The sequence below is a fragment of the Myxocyprinus asiaticus genome, chromosome 28, assembly GCF_019703515.2.
Source record: "Myxocyprinus asiaticus isolate MX2 ecotype Aquarium Trade chromosome 28, UBuf_Myxa_2, whole genome shotgun sequence".
Classification (NCBI taxonomy): domain Eukaryota; kingdom Metazoa; phylum Chordata; class Actinopteri; order Cypriniformes; family Catostomidae; genus Myxocyprinus; species Myxocyprinus asiaticus.
In genome coordinates, this window is record NC_059371.1 from 31,936,873 (window position 1) to 31,953,610 (window position 16,738).

A 16,738-nucleotide genomic window follows, 5' to 3' on the forward strand; every position below is an offset into this window, starting at 1 on the left:
CAGCACCAAAAATAAACGTTGCTTTCAAAACTGCTTTATGAATGCGCCCCATCTGCCGTTGGTCAGAGAAAGAGTTAGTTCTGCCCCCAACTCATACCATTGGTCAAGTCAGTGTAATTTTGTTTATATAGACAGGCCGCTCAAAACAAACAGAGGATTTTCATAGCGCTATAGAGACACAGTGCTTACAGTTTTTGAGAAAATGTACCTATGAATGGCTTACTTATAGTTGTCTCTGCATATTAAGCTGGGATAGGAGAAAGTAATTTAACACAGACACACTGACATACCTCAGCTTTAAGATTAAAAATAAATAAATACTTAAGAAATTGTTTTTTGCAGGGAAGCCTCAAAACACCAATTGTATTTTTTAGGGCATTACTAAATTTCTAAATTAATTACAAGAACCTTTGATATTCCCTTTAAAGAATATTACAGTCTCTCAATGAGTGCTCAAAACAGCCTCCTTTCCTTGAATACCCAGCCCACGGCTCATCATATGCCGTCATTTCACGCTTCTACCTTCAAATCTTTCCCAATCTCTGCCTTTTCGCCCCTCTCTCGTTCTTTCTGTTGTCAGACCAGACACATCTTGCCTGCATTCATGCATTCCACACAGTGAGATTATTGATTTCATTTTCATATTGCTGCAGGTCCCTCCGTTGTAAACAACCTTCCCCTCTTTTCAAAAAGTGAATTGATCCTCAGTCTGCCTGTGTTAGAAAAAAACAATCAAAGCCAACGCTATTATCTTTCATTTTTGGAGACCGCACTCTCTTTCTTTCTTTTGTGTCCTGAAATAATAGCGCTTGCATCGGCGAACAACATCAAGTAAAATGGCTAGTTTGTTGCCGGCACGGATTTGAAAAGTTTTTTGAAAGTGCCGTGCTAAAGTGCTTTGAGTTCAGAACTAACGTATTGTTTTAGCAGCACATTTGTAACACAATATAATAGATGGCGAGGATTATCTTGTTTGCAGTAATGGCTCAAAAAGCTTCACACAGCCACACATTTTTGCAGACAAAGACCTTGACGGAAATGGATGGAGGGGCTTTTTCTTTATTCAATTTTTATTGCACATCAATGGAAACGGGTAGTGGTGGGTTGAACTAGAATACGGTGATTTACACTGTATTGAAATATTTGTCAAAGACCATCTTCTTGCCGTTTCTGAAAGCATTCCATCTCTGAAACCTTATGTCAGAAGGGTACAGTTCTGTATGGACACAATTACATGTGTTAATATATTCGGCCCGGGAGACGTGCCATATATACATGAGGTTTACAGCGCTTGTTCACTGCACCTTTATCAAAGCTGTTGGAAAGAGTACATTAAAATTCATTGTAATCTTTCGTCTCGTGGGAAACTTACCAAGATATCCTTAAGTGGCTGTGTTGTTGATTAGCTGAACATGTGAGGCCAGTCTGAAGAAACGCTAATGCCGTTGTGCTTATCTGGCTGCTTGTCTGTTGGCTAAAGGGATTACTAAAACATTTTGTTTTCTGACGATAAAGCATGCACAAAAGCATAAAGGTTTGTTTTCCTGTCTGTTTTCCCAATTCTTCCTCATGTAATCTGAGTCTTGGAAGTTCGCTGTGCTTTAACCTTTTAGAGATAGTGGTTTCAAGTCAACGTAAAATCATAATGAACCATTTTTACTTTCTTTGAAGGTATAGTTCATCCAGAAATAAGAATTTCTATTGTTATTTACTCACTTATTTTCCACTTTTCAATCAATTCATGATTGATAAAATAAGAAAGTCCAGCCCTAAATTTTTTACTGTTGAATATCCTGTTTCATTCCAAATTTGTGTCACATTATAGACATTACTGGTTGCGAATGGTATTTCATGTTGACTTTCAATTGAATCCTTTACTTAGATTTTATCCTAGAGTTAAATCTTTTCAGAATTTTGTGTTTTTAGAGCTTTATTTGCGAAAATTGCTGCCATTGCAGTAGAAGGATATTGGACCCAAATGTGACAATACACAATGCATGTAACACAAAACTACTACATGCTCAGCTCACTGCCCTTTGTAGCCGTAATTCTCCATTTATCTTTCAATCTGTACTTCTCCTTGCGTCTCTGCTTCCCCTTTCAATCATTCCATCACTTTTGTCCACACTTTGCGCTATCAAACAGCATATCAAACCCATTCTGAAGGCTTCATTTTGGCTCAGATGTGTCACATGGCCTACGAACATCCTTACAAAGCCCTTGAAGCAGAAGTCAGCAGGGAACCCGAGGCCCAGAGCCTTAAACACAATGGTCGACATGACCTTTCCATAGCGGCGCCGCAGTTGCACCACTGTGCCTTCCTTCTGATAACCACGGAGTCCACCCGGACAGACATTGTTCTGTTAAAAATCAGCTTCAAGGCTTATTCTAAAGAATTTTTTTCCACCATTGTGGATTTCATTGAGTAACCAGGATAGATTCGACCCCTTTTTGCAACACCCTGCCCTCCAGATGTGATAAAAGTGCAGTAGAAATGGCATTTTTACTTTGTTACCTTGAAAGCATCCATGTGCTGTTTGCCATTTGGCACTGGAACCAGGCGGTTCACTTTGTCTGTTTGGTCTCCAAAAGCTCTTTCCTCTGTTTTATTCTATTGAAGCTGTTAGGAAGAGCAGCAAATACCGTTTCAGCTGCCCATCATGCCATCCACAAAAGCAGGTTTGAAGTACCTCCATGGACTAGCTTCAAAGATGGCCATTTTCTTCATGGTTATCATCAGGCATCATAAGGCGAACGACCAAATTGTGGGTTCCTTTACCTACAACAAATGGGTTTTTTGTTTGTTTTATGTTTTCAGAATAAGCTTATCGTGTTCCAGGCTATTCGTATGGAAACAGAAATTGCTTCTCATTGAAGCTGGTGGGTGAGGACTTTGTTTTTGTAAGTACCAGATTGCCTGTCAAGCATCTGATAAGATTGATCTCCTATTCAGCCCAGGCTAAATACAGATGGGGGGAGCCTGAATGTAAAGTCTGCAGTTTTTTTCAACTGCTGTTACAACAATGCAATTGCACTAGTTGACAGTCTTCACTTTTTATGTAAAATTACAAATTATTTTCCGTTCGTCAGAACAAGTTTATTATAATATATGTAACCACCAAAAAAGGTTTGGTGCCACAAAGACATAGCATTACAGTTTTCTTTTAGTTTTCAAGCTGTGCTCAAAATGTAAATATAGATCTATGTTGTGTCGTCACCGATACCAGTGTAATTTCACGGTTCTCGATACCAATTTTGGTACCACAGCATAAATATGCTAATATGACAAGGTGCTACTGAACACACCTGTTTAGCCTATTTAAAAAGTTGCTTTTCAATGTAAATAATAAATGAAAATAAATCCATGTTTCCTTCAAGTGTTTCTCAATCAAGGATGCATTTCTTAATTGTTTTTAAGTAGCGCCCTACTGAAATTTTACTATTTAACCTGGAAGTTTTACTTTTGAGATTTTTTGTTAACACTTTACAATAAAGTTCCATTTGTTAACATTAGTTATTGCTTTAGGTATTATTAAATAAAAATGAACAATATATTTATTACTAGGGCTGCCCCCGATCAAAGATTTTCCTAGTCACTAGTAGTCGTTAGTTTAAGCCATTAGTCGACTAGTTGTCTCTTGTTTATGATATTCATTTAATTACTTATATATTTTTTGGGGGGCATCAGAAAATGGTTTGAGTTCCAGGGCTGAGAATGTTATAAGTAACATTGCTAACACTGTTCTACATTACAGAGAAATACTAAACTGTAATAATGAGCCTTTAAAATATAGATTTTGATTCTGAATGTGTCGGAAAAACCAGCAAGGAGACTGTCTGAACATTTTGTTAATTTATAGAGAGAAATGCACATTAGGGTTGGGCCGACAGATGATGATCTCAGGGATCGAGATGGTCAGAGTGATCGCCAATATCTGATGCCTTTGACCATGTCAAGATGATATTTGGCTCGTTTTCCCATTAATGTATTCAATAATTATTATTATTAGACTATTATTATTATCAAATTAATATTACAAATAATTTGCCTGTAGACACACAGATGCACGCTTGAAGAAACACTTTATTATATTATTAAGAACGGATGACAGAAAAGCCGTCTATGTGTATGTATGACACGCTGTTTGTTCAGAGGTGTGCAGTCTCGTGGAAATGCATATGTAAAAGGTTCTCACTCTTTCTTTGTTTCTGTCTTCTGAATTTCTTTTTTGCAAGAACAGTATCGTCTAGGAGTGCTGCAGTGACCTCAGACATCTCAGCTCAGGAGGTGTTTTGAGTTCAGTTCACTTTATTTCCACAGAGCAGTTCATTGTGACCAACACTGCAGCCTATACATCTGTGATTAAAACATAAAATAATACAAAAACACATTCACCTCGAACCATGATTTATATTTCAGTGATTAATATCATCAATATAATTATTATTTTTACATTTATAATTGTTTTTATGTCTTCATTTGTGTAAGTAATTTTCCGCCTGCCTGTTTAGACGAATACATGTCTGACGGTAAATGGAAAGGTGGTTACCTTTCAATGCAAAATCACTAAGGCAAGAATATTCACCAATCCCTCAGCCCGGGGTTTCCGATGTAATTGGATATTGTGATATATATATATATATATATATATATATATATATATATACACACACAAAACAAATGTATTCACACACACAATGTATTTTCCTGGACAACGAAATACCCGACCGGTAGAGAATGCACAGATGAAGTAGGTTCTTTGCCAGAGAGATGTTTCCCTTCACAACTGTTGTAAAGCCATCTTTCAAAAATTTGAACAACACACATTTTATTTGCACTTAATTGTTTTCCAGTTTCATTAGAATTCTTAGTTAAAATAAATAAAAAATAAAGTTCAAAGTTTGAAATCAAGGTGTCTTTGTTTATTGTGTTGGCTTAACCCTAACCCTGCTTAACGAAAATTACCCCATAGTACCACTTAGCATCCAGCCAGCGGTAATACTGGCATTCGTCGGTTTCCTGTGGAGTTTTTTTTTTTTTTTTTTCGTTTTTTTTTTGCGACCAACCAATCAAAACTTGGTCGACCAAGACTCTTCTCATCGACTAATGTTTGGTCGACTATTAGGGGCAGCCCTATTTATTACAGCATTTATTAAGCTTTTTTACTGTTAGCTAATAAAATTACAATTATTCATTGTTAGTTAATGTTAGTTCATATTGCATTAACTAATGTTAACAAATACAACTTTAGATTTAAAAAACATTATTAATGTCAAAATTAACATTAACAAACATTAATAAATGCTGTAAAAGTTTTGTTCATTGTTATTTCATGTTAACTAATGTTATTAACTAATGTTAACAAATGGCACTTTATTGTAAAGTGTTACCGATTTTTTTTTTTTAATTTTATTTATTTATTTATTTTTTTATTTTATTTCACTTTGTTACACTACTTGTGTGACAAATTAATGAATTAGACTATAAAATACAGAAATATTAAGTGTTCAGGAGTGTCCCAATTCTTTAGATGAGCAAATATGTGGATGTGTGTTTGCACACACAAAGTACTCGGACATGTGCACACACACAACACACACACACACACTCACACACTCACACACGCACACACAATGTGTTGAGTGCCTTTTGTGCATCGTCTTTCCATGTACACTCTTTGAGGAATATTTCAAGATCTACTTATATTATGATGTGTTTGGGCTCATTTGAATCTGGATAGTCTGCTGTAAGTTACATTATGTCATTGTCTATGTTATATGTATGTTTCAGGAAGTAATAAGGAAAAACATGACAAAAAGCCACTCCTGTTTATTATATTTATGTGTATCAGTGCAAATTTCAAACACTAATACTCACTGCAGTTTGGCTTCTGAGTGAAACAAATTTCCTTATTGCATTCTACTAATTGAGACCTCTCCAAAGATATATAACACATGGCTATCTCATCTTTTTTATGGTTTTACCAACTTTGAAAATAATTGTTGTGAAAACAAATTTGCAAATGATGAGAACGAAACAGCATTAAAAAGCATTATTTAAGAATTGGTAGGATCAGCTATATGCATTGTAAAGTCCAGATTCTAAGCTTTAAAATTACACCTATTTTGTTCAAATCAAGCAAGTGCTTATTAATTTATTGTCATTTTTGTTTCACAGGGAGTGCCCTCCACTGGTCTGGTATAAGCTCAGTTCAAGTAATCAATAAAAAGAAGTTGTTAAAAAGATCTAATGCAATATCTTGTGATAATATATGGAATATGAGAAATTTATAAACCATATTAGTGGGCTGGTCATTTTTGACCGGGAACACAAAATGTGTTAGCACAAAACAAACATAGCCCAAGGGTGAAAAAAGCTGTATCCCCCCCCACAGCAAAATATAATTTCTTATTACTTTCTTTTTAATTTTGGGGTAAAATATCACCCAGGCATGTTCTTGACAGGTTCTGTGAAATTCACCCAAATATAGATCTTTATTATTCAATAAAGACGGATCTGAAATATCTAAAAACATTACATTTATAAATACTTGTATTGTTCTGGTGCCATAAAGCTTGTTTATTGAATGAACTGATATTGGATAAGTGCTGTAGGCAAAACATTTAGATTCTCTGTTCTCACTAGGTAGTGTACAATATTCAAATGGGGCTGTTTTGGATGATGGTGATGATGATGTCATTAGAGCAAAGGGCATTTTTAGCTTTATGTCCAAAGATAAAGAGGGCAGAAGTCATGCATATATTCATCTCTCCTCACAATGTCCTGTCACAATGGACATGATGTAGTGGCCAGGGCGCTTGGGGTCGTGAAACCCGTCTGACCTTTGGGAAAGAAAGTAAGTGACGTTACGCTTGGGTTTGAAAGATCTAAAAGTATCCGTGTGTGTGTGTTTCCCGCTTCCACGTGTTCTGAAGCTCTCAAGAGAGCAATCCATTTTAGCGTCGTCTTTGGTTGTATATGCAACCATTATGGTATGTTGGCCAGGTTGGCTCTCTTGAGAAAGAAATTTGCATACCTCATTGAAACTTCCTGCTAAATGTAAGGTGAAGTCAAAAAAGTGGTACAACCCCAATTCCGAAAAAGTTGGGACAGTATGAAAAATGCTAATAAAATCAAAAAGGAGTGATTTGTAAATTATATTCACCCTTTACTATATTGAAATCACTACAACTACACATTATATGATGTTTTAACTTGTGAATTTCATATTATTATTTTTTTTAAATGTACAGCAATTTCAAATCAGATGATTGTAACACGCTCCAAAAAAGTTGAGACGGGGGCAATTTAAGACTAATAACAATTTGACGAGTTGAAATAACAAGACGATGTGAAACAGGAGTTGTTAAACAGGTGAGGCAATTGTCATAATACTGTATACTGTATAAGGAGTCTCCAAAAACAGCCTAGTCCTTCAAGAGCAAGGATCGTTCAAGACTTGTCAATTTGCCGACAGAAGCTTAAGCAAATAATCCAGCACTTTGAGAACAATGTTCCCCAAAGTCAAATTGGAAGTATTTTGGGCATTTCGCCCTCTACAGTGCACAATATAGTTAAAAGATTCAAGGAATCTGGTCAGATCTCAGTGCGTAAAGGGCAAGAGGAAAACCATTTCTGAATTCACGTGATCTCTGATCCCTCAGACGTCACTGTGGATATCATGAATATGGGCTTGGGATAACTTTAGTAAACCTTTGTAAGTCAACACCACTCGCCGCTGCATCCACAGATGCAAGTTAAGACTTTACTATGCAAAGCAGAAGCCCAACATCAACACTGTCCAGAAGCGCTGCTGACTTCTCTGGGCTTGGTCTCATCTTAGATGGAAAGTAGAACAGTGGAACTGTGTTTTTTGGTCTGAAGAGTCCACATTTCAAATAGTTTTTGAAAAACAAAGCTGTCATGTTATCCGGGCCTAAGAGGAAAAGGACTATCCAAGCTGTTATCAGCGTCAGGTCCAAAAGCCAGTGTCTATATGGGCTCGCACATCTGTGAGAGCACCATGAATGCTGACAGATATGTACAAATTTTGGAGCAACATATACTGCCATCCAGCACAGTCTTTTCCAGGGACGTCCCTGCATTTTCCAGCAGGACAAATTCAAACCACATACTGCCCGGATTTCAAGTGCATGGCTGTGTAAGCAGAGAGTGTGGGTGCTAGATTGGCCTGCCTGCAGTCCTGACCTGTCTCCAATTGAGAATGTGTGGCACATTATGAAACACACCATATGGCAACGAAGACCCCGTACAATTGTAATGGATGAACGGGGGAAAATTCCACAAACAAACTTGTGTCTTCAGTGCCCAAATGCTTAATAAGTGTTATCAGAAGAAATGGTGATGTTTCACAGTGGTAAACACTTGACTGTCCCAAATTTTGGAGCATGTTGCAATCATCTGATTTGAAATTACTGTAAATTTAACAAAAAAAAAAACAATGAAATTCACAAGGAAAACATCATATAATGTGTAGTTGTAGTGCTTGTATTATAGCAAAGGGTGAATATAATTTCTATCAGGAAGACTCGCAGACTTGAGTGAAATTTAAGATGACATTTATTTGATGAATATAAAACAGAAATGTAATGTCTCTCTTTGGTGTAAGCCCCGTCTGGTGGTCCGAAGAAGTTGTACTTGGAACCGTCATATCCTGCTGGAGATGGGAGGCAGGGGCAAGGGGCCTACCCCCGTGCAGGATAGGACTCAACTGATGGTGGGTTGCCGTGTTAGCACACTGAAACGCAATGTGATAGATTGTGAGCAGACTTATAAAGCACTGGCTTACATGTGATTGGCCAGGAGTTACCTTGCCAATGGTGTGATGATGTACAGCTGCTAGTCTTCCCACTAGAACTACCCAGTAGATTTTACAAATCACTCATATTTGTTTTTATTAGCATTTTTCATACTGTTCCAACATTTTCAGAATTGTGGTTGTAGATCAAACACATAATCAACTCTTATCAGGCTCATTAAATACCTTATTCAGGGCGTACTTCATGCCAGATGTGTTGTGAAGTACTTCCTCTTCCATATTTGATGGGCCGTGTCTATGTGATTTATTTGACTCGAAAATGAAAGGAGCAGACAGATCAGACATCACATCAGGAGTTGGCGAAGGAAAATCAGCAGAACTTGCTCTTAGATTGAACCTTCTCCCTGTCGCCGCTGGCTATTTTTCATGTGCTCTGCTCGATGCAGAGTTCAGACAAGAGCTCCCTCTCGACCTTGTTTGTTTGTCTTGGTTGATCATTCTTCTTCATCTGCTTCTCTCTTGTTTGCCATGTTCGCGACAGCAGCTGTCTCTTCCTGCCCTTAACAGTGAGGGGAGTGTCGACAAGCCCACAGAGAGCAAAACGAGACACTAACACCAGCCCAACTGTTTTTGCAGGTTTCATCACCTCATTTGATGGACATCCAGACTGTTGTTGTTTATCTCCCTCTGGTTGCATTTTTAAATTGTTTTTCTTTGTGTACAAGCACTAGACAGACGTCTTGACCGCTGAGTCGCATTTCAATGTTTTTCAGCATCTCGTGCTGGATCGCAGTGGTTTTTAGATGCTGTGTCAGGTTACAAAGAACATCAACTTTTAAAAGCATGTCTCAACACCTGCGTTTTGTTGTATTCATTGTGCTGCATCTAGCTTTTATTTAGTTCAAGTACGCTTTCAAACTGAACGGCCCCTAAGGCTGCATTCACACAGCAACAGAATGTTTGACAGCCTGGTTTGGAGTGCTAAGTAAGGTTCATACACCATTCATTGGTGAAACTTTCAGTTTATTTTGTGAGAAATTTCAGTTGTGTTTAGATGTGTGCTGTATGGATGGAACCACAATCCAGTACTACTAGTACTATTGACATACTAAAATGTGGTGCTTTGCAGGTTAATGTTCACCCTTTGCTGTTACTTACTAATGTCAGCCTCTCTCTCGAGTTAAGAAAAAATGACAAAAATTTGTGGTATTGTGTGGTTGGAAAGCGAGACGAAACTCCTGTTGAGCGTTTGGAGGGAATACAAGAAATAAAACTGAATTGAACAAAAATGGAACCAGAATATTTGATCATGTACAGTATCTTGAGTGGATAAAATCAGCAAGAATTGCCGAAATGCTGAACAGTTAAGAATTAAAATTAATTTTGAATTTACAAAAAACTGCATTTTAGGACAAAAAGGTTTTAGGTTAGTTTCCCATAGTGAAATACTTAACAAATTACAAGAAGGAGAACTCTGCTGACATTATGAGCCAACTACCCATTTAGTAGCTTTTTATTTTTGATATTTTAGACTTATATAATTTTGTGTCCCTTTGATGCCACTATGCATCACACTTCTAATGTGGCATCAAAAGTCTCATTCACTTCTTTAGAGATACTGTTTTTTTATCTCAAAAGAAATCAGTTTCTCTCTTTCACTCTCGACTCATTTATACACACACAGTCTTTCTTTCTGGACAGTACTTGTCCTTCACGCAGTCTGCATTGTGAGGAATCCATCCCAGCTGTGATATTGATCTCTCAGCTTTCTTATTTGTTATACGTTTCTCAGCTCTGAACATTCTTATGACACCCACTCCTCACCCTACTGCCATCGACCACAGGTCAATACACCACACGGGCACTGTCGGTGCAGTTGGCGTACCTCAAGTCTCAGTGTTTGGCCCATTGTAATTATCTCTATATCCCATACTCTTAGTTCAACCACCAGTTAGCTCCATGTTTTGATCCTGAAGGTCCTCAGGAGGGTTATCAAAATTTGATTCTCTGCTCAAACACTGGCTTAGGCTGCTTTCATCCATGGGGAATGGCGGTCCAATCAATAAGAGACTGAAAGATATTCAAGGCTGCTGAGCCGACAGTGACCCTGTGCAGAAGCTGTAGGAGGCGACCGCTGTGCGCGGTTTCTTTATGGCTCTTTTGATACTCAATGTTTGTTTAGTTGTATGATTCAGTGTACTCGGTGATATTATGGTAAACGAAAACTAAAGTGAACACTAAATGCAATTAAAAATAAAAACATATTTGGACAAACTGAAATTAAACAAAAATACATTTTCATAGCTCCAACAGTAAATAAAAATAAAAATAAATAATATTAAAATCAAATTAATAATATTTAAGTAATTTAACTACAATAAAAATGACTAAAGATTATTTTTAGTTTCAGTTTTAGATGTACAGTATGTTATAAAATCTGAAACCTTTTAAACCGTCCTTCATTAAACATGAATTATTCCGATTAGTCTTTGGAAATCACTTAGAATGATTTTCATGACAAATTTGTTGGTTTTTTTATTGTCAAAGTGCGTAAAATTGAACGTTTTACATTTCTAAATATTTTTGTTAATGTGTTAACTTCGACAGCTTTTAAAAATACTCAAATTAAATAAAAATTAAAACAACTGAAACTAGAAAACAATGAAAAAACAAACTAGACTAAACTAAAACAGTGAACACATGATTCTCACTAAACCTGTCAAGGAATTGTCCTGGTCATATTTGACCCCAAATCGAAAAATTTGTAAAAACATATATATTTAACATACAGAAAATAAAGCCTACATTTAGGACCATTTTCTTTTCTTTTTTTTTTCTTTTTTTTTTTTTTTTGCATTGTGAATATTTATGTGACAATTAAGCAAATTATTTTTCCATGTTTCGGTAATTAGAATTGGAGGGTAAATGTGCAAAATTGTGATGAAAATAATGGCACAATGTAACAGATTTTAATGGCCCTAAAATAGGCTTTAGGTTTATTTATTTGTATTTATTTATTTTTATTTAGGAATAAAAAAAGGTTCAGAATATTTTCTTGACCGGTTTCATGAGAAACACCCCAAAACAACTGAAAACGATGCCAAATTTAATGGATAATACAATAAAATTGAAATAAAAATGTTATTCTAAAATTCAAAACTACTGTGTATATAAAAATGCTGAGTGTACTTGTAACTGAATTAAAAGTATCTCTCTTCCTTTGTATAGCCAGTATTCATAAGCAGTGTTGTACAGATTTTTCTACTTTACTCTTTAAAGGAGGAATAACCCCTTAACCTGCATTGAAAGCCAATTTTATATTTGTTTTGAGACAACTTCTGAGCCCATGCACAGTAATTGGTATCAATGATGAGATATCCTGACCCAGGGTGATTTGTACCTCTGGGATGATAGATGTAAATCCACTAAGGTTAAAGCTGCACTATGTAAGATTTTTTTGGTTAAAAATGAACAAATTGCCATTATTGATTAAGTACATAAACAATCAGTGTTCAAAACAATGTCCTTACCTTACCCTGATTCATTTCGGTAAGCCTATAAAAATCATTTGTATTTTGAGCTGTCGGGATGGATTTGCCATGAAATCGCTGGCTTATGTCGTCCCTCTTTGTGTCATGACGTCATGTCCGTAAACACCGGAAAGAAGTACCAGCTGTTACGTGTTTCGGCTGAGGACGCTGTTCAGTTCCGTCAGTCACAGTTCAGGATGGCATTGCTGCAGTCTGAATGGATGTTTATCTGTTATCCGTTTGGCGATGCTGTTCACCTGCTATAATGCTTGGAGTATGTTGTCTGGTAGGGTCATGCTTTTATGAATCGAACATTACCCGTGTGTTTACCGATCGCGATCTGCGTTGTCAGGAGAAGTTACTGTGCATGTTTACTAATACATATGAGTTCTGAAATTGACTTCTTGTACATATTATTTTCATGTTTAATAAAGCATATTTTATTCCCATTATTGCTTGTTTTATGTTTTTAGTTTACAGTGTTATTAGGCCTACAGTTTCACCTGCTTTATCAACTGCCATGTCCATTTTTACTGTTTTTCGTTTTAGTCACAGTTTTAGTCTTTTGACGAAAATGTCCTTTAAAAATAGTCAATATTTCGTCATTTTAATCAAATATTCAAATATTAAAAAAAAAAAAAAAAAAAAAAATTATAAACATTTTCTAATGTAAACATGTATCAAACATACAGTATAAATGTACATAGATCTACTGTTCTTGTTGTAAGAAACCTGAGCTCCTGAGATAATAATGAATAGACTGAAGTATTAGTTTTTTCTTTAGAAGTTAGCCTGCTGTATTCTGAATTATTCATGCTTTAGAGACTTATTCATTTTCCGTGAAAGGACACATTGTGTGTTTCTTATAGAAACCGCACATCGCAAGTTACGCAATGCAAATTACGCATATTCTGACTAGCGCGTCATTTAGTTCAAGTTCATTTATTTCATTGTGCAGATGTAAGTTATTCCATAAATGTTGTGGACATTGATGAATCTCATGTATAAATAGGATGTGTTTGAATGAGGTATTTATCCTGTTTTAAAGCAGTTCATTTCGCCCGTGTTAGCACGTTCAATTTACACAGCTCAAGAGAGATCCCCAATATATTGGATTAATGGATTAGAAGAATCCATATCTAATATCTTCTTCTATTTACAGATTCTCAAGATGTTTCTTCTTCTGTTTATATCTTGCAGGATAATTTTTTTCGTCATATTTTCGTCAACAGTATGCTTTAATAAAGTCAATTAATAATCTTCATGATGCGCCGTTTTCGTCTCGTCTTCGTTATCGTTGACGAAATCAGAAAACCTTTCGTCAATTAATGTTTTCATCATTGATTTTATTGAAAAGATTAATAATGTAAAAAAATAAGGAAGACTTACATTGAACTCGAATCAGCTGTATCACGAGTTTCACCTCTTAAATTGATAATACAATGCAATACAAACATTAAGTCAATAAAAAACCTGAATAATCATATTAAAATATACTTGTAACTGGTGGTGATTCAGAAGAGTCCCCTGTTCTCTATGTAAAAGCACTTTGAGTGTAGTGTCAGAAAAGTGTACAATTCATTCATGCAAAATATGTAAATAAGGGTGTTGTTTATCTTCATCAAAGCAAGTAATGTTTCATTTTTAAATGTTTAATCATATAACATAATAATATCAACATGAAAATATCATGTTATGACTCCGGCTCTGAATATCTTCCAGTCATGATCACACACAGGCGATGTCAAATCATGAGATTCATCCGCCCGAGCAGTAGTGTCGAAACACGACTGACGTAATGTATTCTTCCGCAAGCTGCTTGCAATTTTACATTTCAACCACAGATGTCGCTAGAGAGCACAAAGTTATGTAGTTCAGCTTTAGAGAGCACCTATTATGGTTTTTAAACGTGCCTAATTTTGTTTTAAAGGTCTCATACAATAGAAGGTCAAAAAACACTTTAATTTGCTCATAATTTAAATTGCAGCATTACCTTTTTTCCCAGTGTCAAAAACGACTTGTTCAATGATCCGTTCTAAAGAATTCATTCTAAACACCTCCTTTCAGAGAGCCTACTCTGCTCTGATTGGTCAGATGTCCCAGTTTTGTTGTGATTGGTCTACCGCTTAGTGTAGTGTTTGAGGGCGGGTCAAAGCTGTTCGCGAGCAGCCAATGAAGACCAGAGGCGGGTTTTTTGTTACCAAATTACTAGGTTAGTACAGGAAGTAAGTCTGGAATTACTAACGACTCGTTTCAGGTGTTCAGAATCGGTTCTTTCTTTTGGGAGTCACTTTGATTTTTGAAACTGTGCAGACTTTTTTACATTCACAAACAGATATATAACACACTACATGAAAGGTAATATTTGAAAAACCATAATAGGTGCTCTTTAAACTGGCTCTTGGTGTTACTAACAGGTTGCAGTTAATTAACTTGCATCATCCGTCTTCGTTTTGCCTGTATATAAATGCTGAGGAACTTAAGAGGTCAAGGCCAGCATTCTGAAATAATGATTACGTGAGTTGCTTTGAATTAGATGTTATCGTAATGTCCTCCCATTTGCTTGATTATCTTTGTTTCTCTATTCATCTCCCTCCCTTCCTCTTTCTCTGTCCTCCCTCCATCTCCTCCTGCCCTCCTCTCTGGCACACACCCACTGTAATGGATGGAGAACCTCAGAATGACTGGAATTAAGGGCCCTGACCTTTAGTGGGTGATGATTACCCCCCCCCCCCAAACACACACACACAGGCAGTGATGACCCATCTTTACTGTAACCCTCTAAAATATTGTTTTTGATCTTTGGATTTCTTATCAAAGCCACAGTACAGTATACTTTAGTATAGTGCAATAAAGTAAATTATATTTAGGCTACCTGTGTTGCATACAGACCTTTGGTAATATGATATTACCATGGTATTTTGGTATTAAAGGAATAGTTCACCAAAAATGAAAATTCTCTCATCATTTACTCACCCTTATGCCATCCCAGATGTGTAAGACTTTCTTTCATCTGCTGAACTCAAATAAAGATTTTTAGAAGAATATTTCAGCTCTTTTGGTCCACACAATGCAAGTGAACGAGTGCCAGAATTTTGAAGCTCCAAAAATCACATAAGTCAGCATAAAAGTCATCCATAAGACTCCAGTGGTTAAATCCATGTCTTCAGAAGTGATATGATAGGTGTGGGGGAGAAACAGAACAATATATGTCATTTTTTACTATAAATTCTCCTCCCTGCCCAGTCAATCTCCACTTTTTGTGTCAATCTTCTTCTTGTGTTTTTGGTGATTCACATTCTTCATACATATCGCCCCCTACTGGACAGGGAGAAGAATTTCTAACAAAAAACGAACTTAGATGCTTAAATATTGATCTGTTTCTCACCCACACCTATCATTTAACTTCTGAAGATACGGATTAAAACACTGAAGTCAATTGGATTACTTTTATGATGCCTTTGTGATTTTTGGAGCGTCAAAATTTTGGCACCCATTTACTTGCATTGTATGGACCAAAAGAGGTGAAATGTTCTTCTAAAATTCATAATTTATGTTCTGCAGAAGAAAGAAATCCATACACATTTGGGATGGCACGAGGGTGAGTAAATGATGAGAGAATTGTCCTTTTTGGGTGAACTATCCCTTAAAAAAGTAGCATCTGATACCATCAGATGGTAATTTATTGCCACAATACCATGGTACTTTGATATATGAATACCAAATTTAAATATCATTGTATTTACATGATGATTCCAGGTAATGGTCCATGTCCAAAAAAACATGGTTATGTTTTGCTATCATGTGTGACTAATTCGTTGTGAAGAACCGACTCAAAAGAGTGATTCAAAGCGTCTAACAGGCATGTGGATTGTAAAGGGTGTGTGGTTTATTTTGTGAAGGACTGGTTTACTATGTTGCTTCGCACTCTCGTAGATTCCAGTTATGACTCTTCTGTTGTCATGCTTTTCATGTAAATAAAAATGTTATTAAAAGTAGTTTTTTTTTTTTTCCCAATTATGAATATAACAAATCTCAACATTCTGCTGTACAGTTCTGTCTTCTACCTGCACTAAAAATCCTTTCTCTTGTCTGTACTTGGCTTCTGCTTTAGTTTGGGGAATAGTACAGTCCTGGAAGTGTCTAGTCTACATGCACTGTACACTTGATGTTTGTTTATGTACTGTTTACCAATTAAAGGTATCTGTAGCATTATAATGAATCATGATTGAATGCTGGCAGTTAAGTTGCTTCTGTCGTATCACTAAGTCCACATGAAATATGCACACTTCTGTTCGAAATGTGGCCTGTCTTAAAAATCCTGGTGGCTTATACAGTGTATCACCAAAACACTATATTCTACACACAGTATGTACAATATCAACGGCATCAACAGTAATTAATGCATTACTTATTTCAGTTTCTTGG

General features: G+C 36.2%; 1 protein-coding gene across 2 annotated transcripts in view; it reads left to right on the forward strand.

Annotated features, from left to right (window-relative positions):
• The window catches only part of LOC127419310 (MICOS complex subunit mic25a-like), an 89,059-nt gene that overhangs the window by 69,453 nt on the left and 2,868 nt on the right, over positions 1-16,738 (forward strand). The window lies entirely within an intron of this gene.